Below are 21,266 nucleotides of genomic sequence, written 5' to 3' on the forward strand. Positions count from 1 at the left end.
GAGAAATTACAAGCCTGCCCTCTAATTTTTACTCATCTAATACCCCAAACTCACCCCTTATAAGCCTCAAGGAGTAGACACAATAATCATTCGAGATAGGCGCAAATGAACCAGTTACAGGACTCAAGGACTCTAAGCACCGTCTTATTCTTCCACTTAAGGAAAGAGATAACAAGACATAAAAGATTCAGGAAAACTGGCAAAACTGGCTCCAAGACATCATGCCCCATTCTAGACTGTTGCCAGAGGAAGAAATTCAGACATACCCAATGCTTATTCTCTCGAGTCCCTACTTAGCAAATGTGAGGTTTATTCCAACAAACTACCTGGTCCTTTACTGCAGCTTTTAAAACAGGGGATGTTATAGACTACCAAGCAAAGCACTCTGTTGAGTCAACTACTCAAGATGTGCTACTAGGTGACAATGCAAAAATACAAAATGACTTTTTAAACACATCTTCTTTACCTATCCCTTAGCAATATGTTGTGGTGTAACATTTCTAAAGAGAACGTATTAGATGAAATGTACTCATCACTAGTTTGTATGTGCAACTATTTATACAGCCTACTACCTATGTGGTTTCACTACAATCCCATAATTTCAGTGCTACATTGGAAAGCAGTCACTGAGTTGTTTAACTAGCTGGAGTCATATTCTCAAAGTCAACAACTACTTGTTTAGGTAATGGCCTAGATACCTATTAAATGAACAGGCCAGAATTCCCTCCACAGACTAGAGTACAGAATAGACTCTGTCCTTGTTTCCTGAAAATTGTTATCACTTTCCTCAAGAAAAAGGTATCAATTCAGTATGTATTATGTACAGAGCAACACTGGGGTGCTGTGAAGAAAATAGAGAGGATTAAGCCAAGGTCTGTGATGGCTAAGAGGATACAATCTAGTTAGCAAGATGTGATACAATCATAAAATGCACATACACTGGTTTATAACAATGTTTAAGTGCCAAATCAGAGGAAACTCAATGAAATTTAAATAACCAAGAGAAACTGAATTTTCAGTGAGTCAAGATTATTGTGGGCAGGGGTGACCAGAGAAGCCTTCTTGGAGGTGGGACCTCAGCTGGGTCCAGCAATATATTTTATAAGGTGCAGGGGGCAGCAGGTTTGTCTTTCAACTTATGTTTTGTTTGGCTTAATACTAAAATCTTTTTATATTACATTATTAAGCTGAGAGAAGGTTTACCCTTTTAAGTTTGAGATTAAAATATGGTCCCTGAAAAATCTTTCCCTCTCTCTATAGAAATTTTCTTGGCTATTTTGCTGTTTGAAGTTCAGAAGGTATAGATTTATAAGAGAGGGTAGGAAAGCACTAATTTGATGGTTTGCATGAGAACAAGTACTGTAGGAAATACCTAAAGCTTCAAACTCACATTTTCTACCAGTGTTGGCATGTTTCCAGGAGGACTGAATTCAGTGAGAAAACTGGAGAAACAATGTTTGTGTTTCAAAATAATTTAATCCCAACAAATCTGTGAATTAGTAACTATTATCCTAATCCTTCCAATGAGAAAACTGAGGTGCAGGGAAGTTATACAGCTAAGAATAAGCACAGCTAGGATTTGAAATCAGATGTATCTGATTCTAAAAACTCATCTCTTTCTAGTATATGTGACTTGTTTTTAGGTAGCAAAAAATAATGGCTGCTCACTCCAGGCTGATGTGTTCAAATACAGCATAAAACAGGTATGTGTGTGTGTGTGTGTCTGTGTGTATAAACCTAGCCAGAATTCCACCAACAGCTACCCTGAACTACATTAACTAAACTGGGTGACATCTCTGAACACTCATCTCATGTCTAATGAAAATATTTCTATGGCAAATCAGTCCATTATGTATCATTCTATTCTTGAACTTCTACTGCATTGCTTAATACCTTATTTAAAACAGTCTTGTTCACTTACTGTTCCATAGGCAACTTTCATCTCCTCAAATTCGTAAGAAACACCTTGTAGACAAGGACATATTCTTCTTCTTTAGAATCTGTAAAGTGCTCAATATGTTCCCATAGTATATATTCGATAAACATCGAATAATTAAGAGTTGCTGAGCAACACCCCTTTAATTTCTATTAAAAAAAATCTCCTTTCCAAAAGGATTCCTTCAACCACTTCTACTATTAGATAACTAACACTAAATTAAAATAAGTGGCTACACATATAATGTTTTTTTTTCTTTTTTACAAATTATACTAAGGTGAATATTGCTGCTCTTGTAGGATCTTACTTGTAATAAGAAAAGGGTCAGAGATAAAGTGAGCCCTTATTTCCATGAAAGGAGCCAACAAAAATTACATAAACACTAAAAAGTGAATACAATTGCAACTCTGGAATATATGCCAACACACAAAAGCAGCTCATTTCAATTTGTCGGATAAATGCCTACTCAACAAGCGCGACTTCCTAGAATATAGTCTATTTTATATTGTTTCCTTAATCTGCCACTAACTGCGACAATTAGAGCATGTTTTTGGACATTGAAATATATTTCTGTAATACACTGTTTAAAAAACTCTAAAATGTATTTTTTAAATGCACATCTAGTCCCTGCATACCATTTGCAAGTTTATAAACCTAAGTGGTAGGGGGTGGTAGCAGGAGGGGAGGTGGGGAGATGTGTGGAAGCAGAGAGAGAAGAGAAAAAGAAGGTTGTAGCTTCAGTAAATACACAGCCACTAACCTTGCTGCAGAGACACCAAGGTTACAGGAAACCTGCTAGCAGTAGCACTGCCAGGTTTGTGTGGAGCTGCCACTATAATCATTTGCTTCGCTGACCCTGTGATATATGTGGAAATTGGGGAGATTCTCCTGCTGGATCATGAAACTGCATCTGCATGCTAAATATTTAAAGGAAGGAGGAGCCCTGGGGAATGGAAAAGAAGGGCAATCCCTGAACTATGTGGAATCCCAACTCCTTTGACAACAGTAAGACTCTGCTTGAACAGCTCTATCAAGCAAATAAACGACATACACGAGGAATTGGTTGATTCATGTTTTAAAATAACCCCTATGTGCTTTTTGCTCCTCACTCCGACAAGGGCATTATCACTTTAGAGCTGAAAATATATCAGCATTTAGGAATCTCCCCAAATTCACTGGGTAGCACGAATTCCCCACACCAGTGCCCTGAAAAGGCAAGGTCGCTCTGCAATCTACTTCAGCCAGAGAGGCAGATCACCCAGCAGCCCTCTCACACTCACCCATGCCTACCCAGGGACAGGCTTTTCCCCAGCACTGGCTCCCTGCATAGTGCAACATTAACATTTATGGGAGCTGCTGGGTGCACAGAGGGCTTTTCCTGACAGACAAGGGCATCCAGAGATCTAATCCCTGCCAACAACTGCTTTGCAGGACTTTCTGCCCTTCTTAGACATGCCAGCAGGCAGCCAGCTTACTTAAATCTATTCTTTAACCTCTCCTAAAACTATATGTAGCCAGTTAAAAAGTGTAACTACCTTCAACGAAATGCTCAAGAAAATTATGCATGGCTACAAGACAGCTTGATTTTAAGTAAGTAACTTACACACATTAGCTTTTAAAAACCACAATTACTATCTGCATAAGACACGTGCTTCTAAGAGATCTATTAAGATCTATTATCTTTTGATAAATGGGCTAGTCCCTGACATACTACTGTAGGATGTTGGCTCATGGTTAGACAGCTACACTAAAATCACAATAACCTCTGTTGTTCCTGGCTTTGCTAACTACCAGCCAAGATACAAATAAAGCATGAGTCCTACATATAAGGGACTTAAAAACTAGTAAGGGGGCTTCCCTGGTGGCGCAGTGGTTGAGGGTCTGCCTGCCAATGCAGGGGACACAGGTTCGAGCCCTGGTCTGGGAGGATCCCACATGCCGCGGAGCGGCTGGGCCCATGGGCTGCAACTACTGAGTCTGCGCGTCTGGAGCTTGCGCTCCGCAACAAGAGAGGCCACGACGGTGAGAGGCCCACGCACCGCGATGGAAGAGTGGTCCCTGCTTGCCGCAACTAGAGAAAGCCCTCGCACAGAAACGAAGACCCAACACAGCCAAAAATAAATAAATAAATAAAATTTAAAACTAGTAAGGGAAACTAGACACACATCCTTGCAACGTTAAATAAGAAAATGAAAGTTAAAACTGGGTTCCTCAGAAGAGGTAGAAATTCAGTTAGACTTTTAAAAATAAGTAGGATTTAGAGAAAGAATAAAGAACATTTGGGAGTGTATGGGCTAAGGAATACATATGGTATGAAGGTGAGAATGTACCAGGCACACTATAAGTGGAAATGGACCAGTTCAAGTACTGCTACACCTCTACAACCACTTCACAACAGAGATTTTTGGGTAAACTGAGAAGGGATATGCGTTCTTCTGTATTGCCAATTCTTGAGTTCCTCCCACTGGATGTGTGGTTAGGGTATATTTTGTGGAATCAGCAATGGTGAAGAACAGATCCAGGACAGAGTATGGAGAATCATGATCCAAGGACTACAGAGAGGAGTCTGTAGTCCTGGCAATACCCACTGGTTTCCCTCATGGAAGTGACCCCCCCACTCTGATGAGAGTGAAAAGGACTTTCCCCTTTTTGTGGCCTCTGCATGACCACAGATCACAGTGTCCTCATTTCATTAGAACTGACCATTTGGATCATCTACAGATCCTCTCACTAAAATGGTTTCCAGGATCACTGGCCCTTTGGCCAAGCCACAAAGACTTTAACTATATCAGAGCAACCACAGGAAGGAAGGAAAAAAAAAAAAAAAAAAAAAGGAACTGACATGAAAAGTAGATAGCTATTTTTCTAAAGTATGTTTGGGAACTAAGCAACTTGTCTTTCTCATCCTTCCCTAAGAATTAGCTCAGGTTAAGCTTTCACACTTAAGTCTCAATCAATTCCCAGAAAAACAAAACATCTGCTTCTAGTACAACCACACAACCATCTGTTTCTGAAAACAGACATACACACCCCAACTCCCAAAGCCTTGTTTTAATCAAAAATGGAATGAATGGATGATGTTTCACACACAGTATACTTTGTGTATATTTTGCCTTTGAGAATACAACCTAAAACCTGGCTGGTCTTAAGATGAATTTAACCCCACAATTCATTTAAAATTATTAAATCTAAGAAACTGAAGAGGCTGTATCAAAAAGCAAAGTGTCAGCAGCAAAAAGTAACACATGGGGAGAAATTTTAAAAGCTGAGGATATGATCAGTTTATACATCTAAACAAAGAGGTCCCTACTGGCTCCAAGTAGCCTCAGCCTCAACAACTTCTTATCCCCAAACTCCTTGCCTGACAAATTCAAACCATCAAATCTTTCCTGATTACCAATAACAAGACCCCAAATTCTACAGCAAAAAGCTCTCTATCTAACATTCCCTCCATAGTATCATCCCCCTTTACCCCATTCCAGTGTTCCAATTCTTAAAATTAAATTAAGGTGGCAAAAATATCCAGAAATAAATGAATAAACTATTCATTGAATTACTATCTCTAGTGCCTGTCAGACCAATTAAATGGGCATCACAATATCACCAAACTAAAAAAAACATTCTGGGGACTTCCCTGGAGGCACAGTGGTTAAGAATCTGCCCGGGGCTTCCCTGGTGGCACAGTGGTTGAAAATCTGCCTGCTAATGCAGGGGACACAGGTTCGAGCCCTGGTCTGGGAGGATCCCACATGCTGCAGAGCAACTAGGCCTGTGAGCCACAACTACTAAGCCTGCGTGTCTGGAGCCTGTGCTCCGCAACAAGAGAGGCCGCGATAGTGAGAGGCCCGCGCACCGCGATGAAGAGTGGACCCTGCTTGCCACAACTAGAGAAAGCCCTCGCACAGAAACGAAGACCCAACACAGCAAAAATAAATAAATTAATTAATAAACTCCTACCCCCAACATCAAAAAAAAAAAAAACAATCTGCCTGCCAATGCAGGGGGCCCGGGTTCGAGCCCTGGCCCAGGAAGATCCCACATGCCGCGGAGCAACTAAGCCCATGTACCAGAACTACTGAGCCTGCACTCTGCAGCTCATAAGCCACAACTACTGAGCCCACATGCCACAACTACTGAAGCCTGTGCGCCTAGAGCTCGTGCTCCACAACAAAGAGAAGCCACCGCAATGAGAAGCCCGTGCACCACAACGAAGAGTGGCCCCTGCTCACCGCCAACTAGAGAAAGCCCGTGCGCAGCAACGAAGACCCAATGCAGCCAAAAATAAATAAATTTATTTTTTTTAAAAAAAACCTATTTTCCTTCAAAATTTAGAGGTCATTTCTCCAATATTTAGTAGATTTCACTGTTGAGAAGCTTGAGCTTTGATTTCTGATCTTTTGCAGTAAAACTTGTTTTTCTCTTGATTCTGTAGGATTTTCTTTTTTAAAATCATTACTATGAAATTTAAGAGGTCCTTTGATGTGGATCTCACTATGCTTGGCAATTGCTGGATTATTTCAATATAGAAACTTGTATTTCAGTTATGGAAAGTTTCTTGGAATGGCTTCTTTGATGATTTCTTCTCCTCCATTTCTACTATTCTCTATTTCTGGAACTCCTATTACTTGAACCTCTTTTGGTTACTGAATCTCTTGGACGGGTCCTCTAATTTTCTTACTCTTCTCTCCTAAATTATATTTCTTTCTTTTAGTTCTAGTTTCTTGGTCACTTCAAAACTTTTATGGAATACTCTGTTATGTTTTTAATTTCTAAAATCTGTTTGGTTTTCTGAAAGTTCCTTTTTTAGAGCACCCTATACTAGATGCATTACCTTTTTTCTGAGGATTATTAGTGATATATTAAAATTTTTTTTCCTTCTTCCTTCATGAGCTCTGTTCCCTTTAAGTTGCTGTTTCTTATTTGCTTTGGCTTTGCTCATATTAAAATTGTTTTTCAAATATCTAGTGATCTTTCACTGATTCCTCATATTTAGGAGTGGGGAGTGATGGCTAAAAAGCTGATTGGAAACTTTATGCAAATAGTGGTCTTCACTGCAAAAGTGCTCTGGTTGTGCTATTTCCCTGGGGATACCCAAATGATTAGTATCTTTAAGTCTTTTCTTTCAGATTATGTCAGGTTCTCCAGAGAAACTTACCAATCTCTTACTTTGAAGGTAAAAGCTTGTCTGCCAATGTTCTCAGATAAATGAGGGAAGCAGGCTAGAAATACCAATATTCAATACGTCAATTTCCACTTACTCCTCCTCTTTCAGTACATTACCCCTGCCCTCATGGTGTCCAGGGTTCCTCATTCCAGAAAATCTGTTTCATTTTTTTGGGGGGATTGAATTTTCAGTTTTCTTCCAGGATGGGGGAAGAGAATCTGGGGGACTAAGTACCATGTAAAGAGATTTTCAATGAATCCTTCAACTAATTTCTCCTGTTGTCTCATTCCCATTTCACGAAGGTATTGGAAGATGTTTCAGGGTAAGCCAGGTTCCTTTTCAATTTACACCATTATTAATTTCAGGATTCAGTAAAGAAGTACTCATTCTTCTTCTCTTCAGATTTCTAAACCTAAAATTTCCAGTCCCTTCCATTTCCCTCCCCTTTCCTTTGTCTTTTGTTCCCATTGTGGATTTATGCCTAAAAAACCAAAAACCTTTGTTATTTTAGTGGAGTTTTGAGAAAGAGTGAAGGTAAATCTGTGTTCAATGAACCATCTGACTATAGTTAACGATATACAGTAGTCCCCCCTTATCTGCAGGGTATATGTTCTAAGACCCCCAGTGGATGCCTGAAACTGTGGATAGGACCGAATCCTAGATATACTATGCTCTTTCCCATACATACGTTACCTATGATGAGGTTTAACTTATAAATTAGGCACAGTAAGAGAATATCCAAATTTCCAGCATCACTACTCTTGTGCTTTGGGACATTATTAAGTAAAATAAGGGTTACTTGAACACAAGCACTATGATGCCAAGACAGTCCATCTGATAACCTAGATGGCTATTAAATGACTAATGGGAGAGATATGCTGGACAAAGGGATGATTCACATCTTGGACAGGACAGAGCAGGATGGCAAGCACACTACTCAGAACAGCTCACAATTTAAAAATTATGAATTGTTTATTTCTGGAATTTTTCATTTAATATTTTCTGACCGTGATTGACCATGGGTAACTGAAACTGCAGAAAGCAAAACCATGAATAAGGGTATACTTATAAGAAAGTTGTTAACAGAATACATCCTAAGAGTTCTCACCAAAAAGAATTTTTTTCTTCTTTTCTTTTTACTGTATCTATATGAAATGATGGATGTTAACTAATCCTACTGTGACAATCATTTCACAATATATGTAAATCAAACTGTACCATCATGCTCTACACCTTACATTTATACAGTGATGTATGTCAATTATTTCTCAATAAAGCTGGAAAAAAAATCTACCATCTTTAACTGGAAGCACCCACATTTATTTAGATCATATCTGAAATCCAACACTAAAATCCAGGGACAGATCAAGCCACAAAATTCCAAAAAGCTATCTTGGTGATAATAGTAACAGTAAAGTTAAAGTACACTGTCTACTATACTTTCCCCCAGCCTTTAAAATTTGCCACAAAGCTGAGAAAGAAAAAAGTATAATATTCTAATAACCATTAGGTGTTGATGGCCAATGGTAGCTGGAAGGTTAACTTCAAGGTTTTGCGATGTTTGTTATTGTTTTAAAGAATGATAAGAGTAATAGAGGTGGCACTCATTGAAATGCATTATCATATGCTAAATGACACACCCACAGGCACCAGAACAGTTCCAAGCCTAACCATAAAAGGCCAAAAAGTGGGCAGCGGCCCATATCCTGGAAATCCCCACCCCTTCTCCAAAATAGTTGGAATAATCCTCCCACTTGTTGGTCTATGAAATTACCCAGCCCATAAAAACTAACCACCCCGTATTTTGGGGCTGCTCTTGACTTTTGAGATGGACTGCATTCTGTCTATGGAATGTGTATCTCTCTAAATAAATCCACGTCTTACCTATCAAAAAAAAAAAAAGAGTAATGGAGGTGGGGAGACATAGGGATGGACTTGAGGAGAAGCGAATCACTTCTTTTCAAAAGTTATTTTTCTAAATGTTTTCCACTGGGTACCATTTTCCTTACTGTCTTTAAGTTTCATAAAGAAAATCTATTTTGTCCCGCCCCTCAGGCTCCTTTTGGGTGGCGGGGCTGGTTGGGTCTCTGTTGTGCTGAGGCTGCTGGCTTTTGCTTTACTCCCAGCCTCACTGGCTCTGCTGGCAGACTCCCTGCTGACAGCCAGATTCCTGGGCTGCTACATTCCATATATAGGAATTTTACTCCCTGGAGTTATGCAGTACAGAGTTTGAAGGACTGTATGAATTGGTCCTTCCCAGAAATAAGCAGCTAAACATTTACTATTTTGGAGTTTAAAGCATGCCATCATCGAAGTTTCAAAAAAGGACTTGTATCATTTTGTCACTTTCTATTCTATTTATTTTCTCTCCAATGATAGGTTTAAAAATGGGAAGACCAAATAAAGCTACTTTTGGAGATCCTTTTGGACTTGATCTTCTTCCAGAACTTCATTGATGAACTACTCACTTGGTGGAAAATTTTGATTCCCCAAAGAGTGACACAATCAGCAGTGAAACAAATATCAAGAATTTAAAGCTGTTGAGATCACTATGAAACCCTCCAAAACCTCTGAACCTTACCTGGGAGAATTGTCACTTCTGAATTATTAGTTACATGTATTTTATCACAGTTGGTACAGAAATCTACAATTTGGTGGAACCATCTAGTCTTGGAGCTTTGGGACCCTAGAATAGCCAGTAATTATCCACAAGGGAGACCCAGCCCCCGAGATGACAGTGGCTCCAGCTTTTACCCTGAGACGTTCTCAGTGTCCTTTGGTCATAGAAACTCACATGAAACAAATGCACTCAGCTTCAATTAATGTACTAGTATTAGCCCTATCTTGGTACACACCTGATTCAAATGATGAGAATGATGAAACTACTGATGACTTAGTACCAACTATTTTGGATAAAGATCATATATATAACCTGAAGCAGAAAAGAAAGAGGAGTAAAATGTTCTTTTGTGAAGATAATACAGAAATTAGTGAAGATTTACACACTAAATTTCTTATGTGTCTACTAAAAACAAGAGTTGTTAATTGTGAGAATTTAAGTATTTATAAAGAAGTTAAAAAATAAACTGCTCCAAAGAAGGAAGGAATGAAGGAAAGAAAGGGAGGGAGGGAGAGAGGAAGGGAGGGAGGGAGGAAAGAAGGAAGAAATCTATCTTAACTAATGAATAAATGAAACTTTTGAAAGTTTCTTAGTACATATATTACACTGACCCTTCACCAGGCAAAGAAAATTCTACAATGGAACAGTATTCTAAGAAAGTAAGCTTAGGGGTACATGGAACAAGGAAAATCTGGGGTCATCTTCCCTCAGGACTTGGGCTTCTATCACCAGTGTAAATCAAACATCTAGTGGTCTCTAGGTTATAAAAGACAACTAAGTAAAGAATGGATGGGGGATTGGAGGATTCCCTTATAACATGTACCCAACTTTGATTGTTATTTCTCTTGTCTACCACCTCTGGCATGTGACTGTCAGGTAACAAGTGTTGGTCTAGATAATGACTACACAAAACTTGCATGCCATGAAGAAATGGGAATACAAACAGCCCAGCAGATTTTCTTCTCATAAACTAGTTTAAAATCATGAATGAAATCACAGTACTGCTCAAGTAAAACAATTCTCGTTTCACTAGAACACCATACTGAGAGTCAAGAGAAGATTCTTCCCCCGCGCCACTCACCAAATTAGGAAATCACATAGAAGAATATTTTCCCCACAAATCTGCTCTCTCCCTTGTACTCCTCCTTTCAGAAAATGGTACTATCATTTAGTTGTTGAAATTATAAACTTGGCTATCATTCTTAACTCCTTCCTCCCACCTTCCTTCCTTCAGTCACCAAAAACTGTGAGTTCTAGCTTTTATATAGCTGTTAAATCCATCTGTTTCTATATCTCCAAGTCCCTGCCTCCCATCTATCCTCCATAACATAACCAAAATTATCTTTCTAAAATGTTAATCTTTTCATGTCACTCTCTTGCTTAAAACCCATTTCACTAGCTTTAAGAATTTTTAAAAGTGCAAATATTTAAGGGGAAGAACAAAAGCAGTAACAGATTTCCAAGAGTTCACTGTCATGAGTATATACTTGGGAAAGGGCCAAAGGAAAAGATATGGATTAGTAAAATGCCAGGAGGAAAGAGAGAAGCAGCAGTGGGGGCCAGGCTGTGATTAAAGCCAATGCTAAAATTAAAGGCAGCATAAAAACTATTTTTAAAAATGAGTAAATTGCCTTTGTGGCACATTAAAATTGTAATATTACTTCACACAATAACTTAGATTTTTCAATTCAATAAATATTTAATAGAGCTTCTACTACATGGAAGGCTTTGGGTTATCCACTTATTTGCAATAAGCCACCATTCCAAAGACTTGCCACAATTCCACTTCCCCCATAGCGTACCCACAAGATAACACCTTCTCTGACTTCACTTTAGTTACAAAGTATTTATGGATGGAATAATATGATGTCTGTAATTTGACTTAAAATAATTCTGGGAAGGGAGCTAGTGGGGGGAGGGGAAGATATAACAAGATCAGCAAAATGTTCATATGCTGAAGCTAAATAATGGGTACGTTGGGGTTCATGGATTAATTATATTATTCTCCTCACCTTGTGTATTTTGAAATTTTTCTATGATAAGAAGTAAAACTAAACCAAAAAATATTAAAAGAAAAAGCGACCCTAGTGCTAAAACACAATGCTTTTTTCATTCAGCAAGGTTTCATACAGGATAGGTAGGTAGATTTTCATATTTCAGGCATCGCTTTGATATGATTTTGAACCACAATTAGAAAGGTTATTCTTTCAAATTCAATTGTGTAACATAAAGACTTATACCAGAAATTAAAGAGAAAATGTATGAGAAATCAAAGTTTATTTTCTTAGGTAACAGCTTCTGCAACTGACATATAGAAACCACATTTGCTTTAAGAAAGCCTGAGTAGTGGGCTTTCCCTGTGGCGCAGTGGTTAGGAATCCGCCTGTCAATGCAGGGGACACAGGTTCGAGCTCTGGTCCAGGAAGATCCCACGTGCCGCAGAGCAACTAAGCCCGTGTGTCAAAACTACTGAGCCTGCACTCTAGAGCCCACGAGCCAGAACTATTGAACCCGCGTGCCACAGCTACTGAAGCCTGCGCGCCTAGAGCCTGTGCTCTGCAACAAGAGAAGCCACCGCAATAAGAAGCCTGCGCACCGCAACGAAGAGGAGCCCCCACTCACCCCAACTAGAGAAAGCCCGCATGCAGCAAGACCCAACACGGGCAAAAAAAAAAAAACCCGAGTGGCACCATACTTGCATTCTTTTGTTCCTCGATCCATTACAGAAAAAAATTTTTTTTCTTAAAGTTAGTATCTATTTCACAAATACTTGATTTTAAGTAGTCCTGGTTGATATTATAGGATAAGCTACAGGGCGTTTTTTACTTCCAATAATGAAGTTTTTATGAATATGATCATGCTGTTCTCTATCTCTAAAACTACCCTTGGTTTTGGTTATAATGCCCTACAGCAGCAGTGGGGGGTGGGGGAGGGAGCATGGTTCAGGCGGTAATGTGAACGATGGGAAGCAATAGGGAGCAGCAGATGAAGCTTCGCTCACTCGCCCGCCACTCACCTCTTGCTGTGCAGCCTGGTTCCCAACAGGACCGGTACCAATCTGGGGCCCAGGGGTTGGGGACCCTTGGCCTACAGCAGGGTTTCTTAACTTCAGTACTACTGACATTTTGGGCTGGATAATTCTTTGTTGTAGGGGGCTGTCCTGTGCATTGTAATATGTTTAGAAGCATCCTTGGCCTCTAGCCACTGATGCCAGAATCAATGCTGCCCCCAATCAGTTTTTGACAACCAAAAATGTCTCCAAATATCTACGGGCTGGGGTGGGGGGGTGGCAAAATTACCTCCTCTTGAGAACCACCGCCCTCCAGCAATTAGACAATATAATTTTTGCTTACTTAAAAAATACCCGGGACTTCCCCAGTGGTGCAGTGCATAAGAATCCGCCTGCCAATGCAGGGGACACGGGTTCGATTCCTGGTCCGGGAAGATCTCACATGCCATGGAGCAACTAAGCCTGTGCACCACAACTACTGAAACCCGTGCGCCTAGAGCCCGTGCTCCGCAACAAGAGAAGCCACTGCAAGGAGAAGTCCGTGCACAGCAATGAAGAGTAGCCCCTGCTCGCCACAACTAGAGAAAGCCCCACGCAGCAAGGAAGACCCAATGCAGCCAAAAATAAATAAAATTAAATCTTTAAAAAAAAAATACCCTTACTTCATAAATACATTTTCCTAATCTAAGAGAGTAAGACACCCTGGAATGTGTGGATATGTTGCCATCATTACTTACAGGAACAGCTTCCTAGTCGCAGAATCATAGAAGTGTCTTAATGATCTAGTTTGATGTTCTCAGTGTGGACCACAGCCCAAATCTGTGGCTGTATATTCAAGAATTTAGGAGTTTTCTATAAAACGTTTAAAATTTTCTGCATTTACCACGGATGATCTTTGAAAATTTGGGTCATCTGAATGAATACTTTATAATTAAGTGTTGCCAGGATATTTGTGCCCATATTTGTATTTACCAACACAGGAAATCATCAATTTCCCTCACTATCCTAGGCTAATGAGAAAAGTAGAGAGGCAGGCGATACAGTTGAGCCAGTGAAGGCCAAATGATATCATGATACACTAAACCAAAGATTTATAATAGTTTTAATAAAAACAACATGTCAGGAGAATTAAATTGGCATCTCATGCACTGTAGTCTAGGTAGCCCAATGCAAAAGAACCTATAGTGTAGCAAGGAATAACATATTCACATGGGAAGCAGCAGCATTTTAGTTTCAGCAAACCATTATCATTCATCATGCTGATGTTAATACATTGGTTTTGTAGTTTCGTTTGTACTACACTTGTTTTGGTTTTGTAGCTCTACATGGATGCAGCAGAGGGAACTTCTTATTTAGCTTCATGTTTGTCTACACTAAAGCTGAGTACATAATTAAAAACAACAATATAGTTTAAGAATTTGAATATTCCTTTGAAAGGATCTGCACAATACTCAAATTTGAAAATTGCTGATCTAGTCCACTGTCTTCATTTTACTCAGAAGAAACTATAGTCCAGTGGTATTAGTAACTTGTCCAAAAATCACACACCTAACCACTGGCAAAGAGAGCATTATAACTATAGGTCATCTCATGTACCAATTGTTATTGTATACCTCAGTGTCCTGTTTAAACAACATAGTTAAGTAAACATAACTGGAAGTTTTTTCTTTTCGCCTACCACATTCTAAATTGAACTTATAAACAGTGAAATAACTCAGTATTAGAGATACAGTATAAACAGACTATAGCAGTACATTATTTTACATGTATTTGCCTACAAAATAAGACTGAGCTATCATTCTATTAAAAACTAAAAAAGAGTATATGGATGTTATTCTTGATCATGAGCCGTCCCAAAATTCAATCCTCCAATCCCACACCTCGTAAGGCTTCTTGGCATTTTAGAGGTTGCTTAAATGTTGCATTTTTTTTTAACTGTGAAACATTAGAAAAAGTTTTCTAACAATAAGGAATTGTTACATTACCAATAGTATGTTCATGTAACAGAACACCTGAATAAAGATAGTGACCATTTATTAAGTGATACTGTATATCAGATTTTGTGTTAAATGCTTCATATGATCTCATTTAATCTTTACAACAATCCTATAATTTATCTCCATTTTACAAATGAGGTTTATTTTCCAACTCATGTGTTAAGTTGAAAAGTCCAGAATCAAAGCCTGATTCTAGATTCTGAACTTAAGCTTTATGAAAAACTGCCGCGTATTAAAATTCTCATGTCAGTGTCACATGAAAAGATATTCAATGTAATGCTATGTGATAAAAACAGCTTAGAAATAACATATACAGGAAAAGTCAGGAAGGTTCTATACCAAACTGTTAAAAGTGAATGTATCACTAGGTCTTATTTTCACACAATTGCATGTTCTAATTTATTTGTAGTGAATAAATATCACTTGCTAAACAACAACAGAGTTTTAAATAATAAAAATCAAACCAGCCAACAGACTTAGCCTGGGCAACCTAGTCATTCAGGGCAGTCTTGGCAAAAAGACCCCCATGCTCTAGTTACAAATTATGACTTAGGTTCCAAACAGCTTAAAAATAAAAATCATCCTTTCCCTGTTTCTTATACTAGGTAGTCTCAGTGAGGATTTACCTATAAATAAGCAAAAAAAAAGAGAAAAGAAAAAAAGGAAAAAAAAAAAGCATGTCATTTTACAAATTTTCTTCTCAGTGTTGAACATCTTTCATGTGATAATTACTTAATATATGGCAGTTTTCATACAGCTTCCCAATGACACAATTTGAGAATTATGCAGTAAATTTTATAACTGCATTAAATGTTAATCAAAAAAAATTAAATGTTTTCAAAAAAAATACTGTATTTGTGACACTTATTAGCTTACCATTTAAATGGAACATTCCTTTCATTGTGCTTTTAAAATCCATTTACTTCTGAAAGAAGCCTGTATTTGCTCAGAACAGAAGTCTCAGATAAGCCTGTGATGACAGAACTTATTTGCCTTTAATAGTTGATTTTAAGTCTTGGTTTTGAGGCAACAATGTAAGCAATCATATTAGTAATACAGAACAAAAAGGAAAGCATTAATTTGGTAATGTATAATACTAACCTATGGGATTATTTGTGTGAATTCAATTAAACCTTTCTGCTCTGATCTACTTCTCATTTCACTTTTAGAAACAGAAGAAAGGTGACATCAGATAATCCTAGTGCAGTCTAACTGCTAGGATATAAAACTATGAAGATGCCTAAAACTTTAAAAGTCAGACAAGTTTTTCCTGAAACAAAAATCAAAGTACTCAGAAAATACAAATATTTTATTAGCACTAGACTACCTTTACCACACTGTTACGGTAAGTCAGGTCTTCCTTGTTTTATTCGTTTCTTATTCTTTCTGTAATAAATTACCACAAAATTAGTGTTTTAAAATAACACATTTATTCTCTTACAGTTCTGGAGGTCAGAAATTCGAAATAAGTCTCACTGGGCTAAATAAAGTCAAGGTTTCAGTAAGGCTAGTTTCTTCTAGAGGCTCTGAGACAAGAATCTGTTTCCTTACCCTTTTCCACTTCTAGAGGCCTCCTCCATTCCGTGGCTCATGACCCCTTCCTCACATCACATCTACCACTAACTTTCATCTCCTGTTTCCCTATTATAAGGACCCTTGTGATTATATCAGACCCATCTATATAATCCAAAATAACCTTCCCAAAGAGTTTAAGAGTAGCAAAGATTTGTCATTCAGCTGTGAGGTGTGTAACTATATTGCATCAAGTCTCTGGAACTAATGAAACTAAGTATTTCACCTTCTGCTACCTAATGCCTAAAGGCATTTTTCTATTTGATAACAAGTAACAGCAATAAAAGGCAACCTCATTGCTTAATGCTGTTATGAGCTAATCACAGATACCCTAGATCCAAAAAATACTTCACTGCATTCAACATCCAATAAGGCCCAAGGACAAATGGTTATACATTTTCAGTATTTTCAACTGTTTAGGCATAATAGAAAACAGTAAATAATATATCCTCTCATGTGTGTGCTGCATGTTCTTCACTAGCTTGTAACATATATAACATATAAAAACCCTATGTAAAAAAATTACTGCAACTTTTGCTATTTTAAGCTATCTTGATATTACTACACTTTTGTATGAGTGTTAAAGACATTATTAGAGCAACATTATGCAGCTTACAAATAGATACTGTTTTCTAAATTTGTAAATAAGTTGTAAGGAAATTTAGATACTATCAAGCCACAGTTGCTATTTCAGATGAGAGCAACCAAGAATGTAGGCCTTCCTCTACACCCAAATCCCAACTGAGGATTATGATATCTGCTAGGAGGGGCAGTCCACCTGCATTTCTCTTACTTCCACCTCTTTGTTGCAGAAGCTCTGTAAGAGACAAGAGCAGCTGAGAGGTCTGGTCCTCACTTCTTCCAGCCAGCCCCCACTTGTGGGACAGAAGTTCTACCACAGCAGGCAAGCCAGGAACACTGGGATCCCAACTGCCCTTGCCCCAGCTTGCTCATACGGTTAAAGTTTCTGCAACAGAAGACACCCAGAAGACCAAGCAGCAGTGTCATTCCAAGAGAAGGGGCCATTAGCTCACTTCCTACTCCAGGCAGTGGCAGAGGTTTAGCCCAGGGGTAAAGGCAGGACAGAAAAAGAGAGAAAGCTCCAAAGTGTTCCCCAAGGGAAATGACTTTATTTGGAACACAGTGTGGGAAAGTTAATAGTGAGGGCACTACAGAAGATAATAGAGATTTTGGTGGTAAGCAATTAAGAGACTGGTAAATCTTTGAGAGTAACAAGCTACAACAGCTAGAATTTTACTAGGGAGAACCAGGGAAAGAAGCAGCTAAAAAGAGTCCTCCTGAGAAAAAAACCTCAAAGACTGGCTGCAAAATTACACCTGCAATGAGGCCCAATATTAATTGCATCAGCCTGTGGAAGAATTTATGTTACAGGCAGTACTGATAATGAGCTAATTATAATGATAATGAGCAATTAGTGGAAGCTAACAGATGGGTGTGATACCTATAGAGACAGACAGCTAAACAAAGAGAACAGAGAAAGAGACAACCAAAGACAGCCCTGCTAAAACCACCATCATCCTAGGATGATTCTGTGCATGCCAAACACTGTGACTCCTGATCAGTAGCTACACACTATAGAGAAAATAGACCACTAAAATGGTCCAGCCAAGCCACTAAACAAATAAACAAGTAAACAACAACATCCAATTTGGTGAATGTGTGGGAATTGGGGGTGGAATCATATCCTCAGTTGCTACGTTATCTAAAATATCCAGTTTTTACTATATATAAAATAGATAACTAATAAGGACCTACTATATAGCACAGGGAACTCTACTCAATACTCTGTAATGACCTATACGGAAAAAGAATCTAAAAAAGAGTGGATATATGAATATGTATAAATGATTCATTTTGCTGTTCAGCAGAAACTAACACAACACTGTAAATCAACTATACTCCAATAAAAATTAATTTAAAAAATAAAATAAAATAAAATGTCCAGTTTTTGGTAAAAAGTTATGAAACATGCAAAGAAACAGAAAAGTATGGTCCCTACATAAGAAAAAAGAGCAAGCAACAGAAATTGCCTTTGAAAGAGTTCAGATGTTGGACTTAGCAGGCAAAGACTTTAAAACAACTATTATAAATATGTCTAAAGAATTAAAGGAAAAAATGCTTTAAAAAAGTAAAGGAAGCCCTGATAATTTCTTGTCAAATAGACAATATCATTAAGATATAGAAATTATTTTAAATAATGGAAATTCAGGAGTTGAAAAGTACAATAACCAAGAAGAAAAATGCATTCCAGGGACTGAACGGTAAGTATCAATTAGCAGAAAAATCAGCGAACTTGAATATAGATGGATAGACATTGTACAATCTGAAGAACATAGAGAAAAAAGAAAGAACACATATGAACAGTCTCAGAAAAAAGTGGAAAACCATAAAGCACTGTAACATATACATGGTGAGCAGAGAGAAGAAAACTTTTTTCACAGAAGTAGAGAAAGGAAGAGAAAAAATATTCAAAGAAATAATGGCTAAAAACTTACCAAATTTGATTAAAACAATCTACATTTCCAAGAAGCTCAACAAATTCCAAGTAGGAAAGCACGAAGAGACATCATACATTTACAAGACATATCATAGTAAATATCTTGAAAGCAGCAAGAGAACAACTTCTCACTCACAAGGAAATCCCAAAAAAATTACACCAGATTTTTCATCAAAAATAATGAAGGCTAAAAGGCAGTGTGATGACATATTCAAAGTGCTGAAACCCAAAAAATACGTCAACCAAGAATCTTATATTCAGGGGACTTCCTTGGTGGTCCAGTGGTTGAGACTCTGCGCTTCCACTGCGGGGGGCATGGGTTCAATCCCTGGTTGGGGAACTAATATCCAACATGCCATTTGCTGCAGCCTCCCCCCCAAAAAAATAGAATCTTATATTCAGTAAAACCATAAACCATCTTTCAAAATGAAGACAGATAAAGACATTCCCAGATAAACAAACACTGAAAGAATTCATTGCTGAGAATTCATTGCTAGCAGACCTGCCTTACAAGAAATAGTAAAGGAAACTATTCAGGTTGAAAGCATATGACCCCCAAAGTAATTCAAATCCACTTTAAAAAATCAAAGATATAATATTTCTTCACCTCTCAACTATTTAAAAAGCAATTATTGAATATATAAAACAATATGTATATAGTTATATTATTGAGCCTGCAACATTTAGGAATGTAATATATTTGATAATAACAGCATAAGATAAGTAAGAAGAAGCAAAGTTGTATTGGAGTAAGAATACAAGAAATAGTAAAGGAAACTATTCAGGTTGAAAGCATATGACCCCCAAAGTAATTCAAATCCACTTTAAAAAATCAAAGATATAATATAAATGCACATTTCTTCACCTCTCAACTATTTAAAAAGCAATTATTGAATATATAAAACAATATGTATATAGTTGTATTATTGAGCCTGCAACATTTAGGAATGTAATATATTTGATAATAACAGCATAAGATAAGTAAGAAGAAGCAAAGTTGTATTGGAGTAAGGAAATGACACCAAAAAGTTACTTGAATTCACAGAAAGGAAGATAACAAATGATAAATAATAAGATTTAGTATAAGAAACTCTATAAAAAAAACTTGCTTCCATTCTTCTCTCTGCTTCTTTAAAAAGCATAAAATTATATAATTAGTATTACACTATTAGGTTTTTAACATACATAGCTATAATATATATAATAACAATAGCACAGAAGGGGAGGAGGAAATAGAGCTAAATTGGAGTATATATATATATATATTTTTTTTTTTTTTTTTTTCAGTACGCGGGCCTCTCACTGTTGTGTCCTCTCCCCTTGCGGAGCACAGGCTCTGGACGCGCAGGCTCAGCGGCCATGGCTCACGGGCCCAGCCGCTCCGCTGCATGTGGGATCTTCCCAGACCGGGGCACGAACCCGTGTCCCCTGCATCAGCAGGCGGAATCTCAACCACTGCGCCACCAGGGAAGTCCTATTGAAAGGTTTTTAAATCAAGAAATGAATTACCAGAATCCCGAGTAGAGAAATTCTTTAGAACCTATTATTACTGACTATAAAGCAGATTTTTTTTAAAACCTATTTTTTGTTTGTTTTTTTAAATTAATTAATTATTTATTTTTGGCTGTGTTGGGTCTTTGTTGCTGCGCATGGGCTTTCTCTAGTTGTGGCAAGCGGGGGCTACTCTTCATTGTGGTGCGCAGGCTGCTCTTTGTGGTGGCTTCTCTTGTTGCAGAGCCCAGGCTCTAGGCGTGCGGGCTTCAGTAGTTGTGGCTCGTGGGCTCTAGAGTGCAGGCTCAGTAGTTGTGGTGCATAGGCTTAGTTGCTCCACGGCATGTGGGATCTTCCTAGACCAGGGATGGAACCCGTGTCCCCTGCACTGGCAGGCGGATTCTTAACCACTGCACCACCGGTGAAGTCCCTATAAAGCAGATTTTTAAAGAGAACATGTCTATCTTGCAACCTGGGCAAGAGGGGTGAATTTTTATAATAGCAAAATGACATCAGAGTCAAGTAGTTTCATTTAAGAGGATTCTAGGATTCCAGAGATAGGATGTATGAAAGATTCTATGGTAATTTTATTTTGAGCAGAAATAAATGCAATTTTAAAAAAGAAAATTATAAGTCATTTTTTTTTTTTTCTTCTCAGGATCAAAAATTGACTACTCTTTATTTCCAATCTTCTTCTTTCCCCTTAGAAAATTTTCACTCTAACAGATAGTACATGTCATTTTAAGAGTCTTAGCATTCTCTATGTTCCCTTAGAGGTTGTTTTTTTAAGTTGATCTGATCATCTAGCATGTGCCTAAATTAAAAGAACCTAACAAGAAGAAGACAAAACAACCAGTACAATCTCTCCCAAAATTAAATAGACTTCTGTCCATTCATACACTTTGTTTTAATTCCTATGACAACTCTGAATTTTAATTTTCATTTTGCAGATAAGAAA

The 21,266-nt window shown here is 37.9% G+C and overlaps 1 protein-coding gene and 1 pseudogene across 1 annotated transcript in view; one reads left to right on the forward strand and one right to left on the reverse strand.

Moving 5' to 3' along the window:
• MCU (mitochondrial calcium uniporter) overlaps window positions 1-21,266 on the reverse strand; it is a 209,467-nt gene that overhangs the window by 103,957 nt on the left and 84,244 nt on the right. The gene's annotated exons all lie outside the window — the stretch shown is intronic.
• Window positions 9,401-10,185, forward strand: LOC137209477 (glycoprotein endo-alpha-1,2-mannosidase pseudogene; annotated as a pseudogene).

This window comes from Pseudorca crassidens, chromosome 16, assembly GCF_039906515.1.
Source record: "Pseudorca crassidens isolate mPseCra1 chromosome 16, mPseCra1.hap1, whole genome shotgun sequence".
Classification (NCBI taxonomy): Eukaryota; Metazoa; Chordata; class Mammalia; order Artiodactyla; family Delphinidae; genus Pseudorca; species Pseudorca crassidens.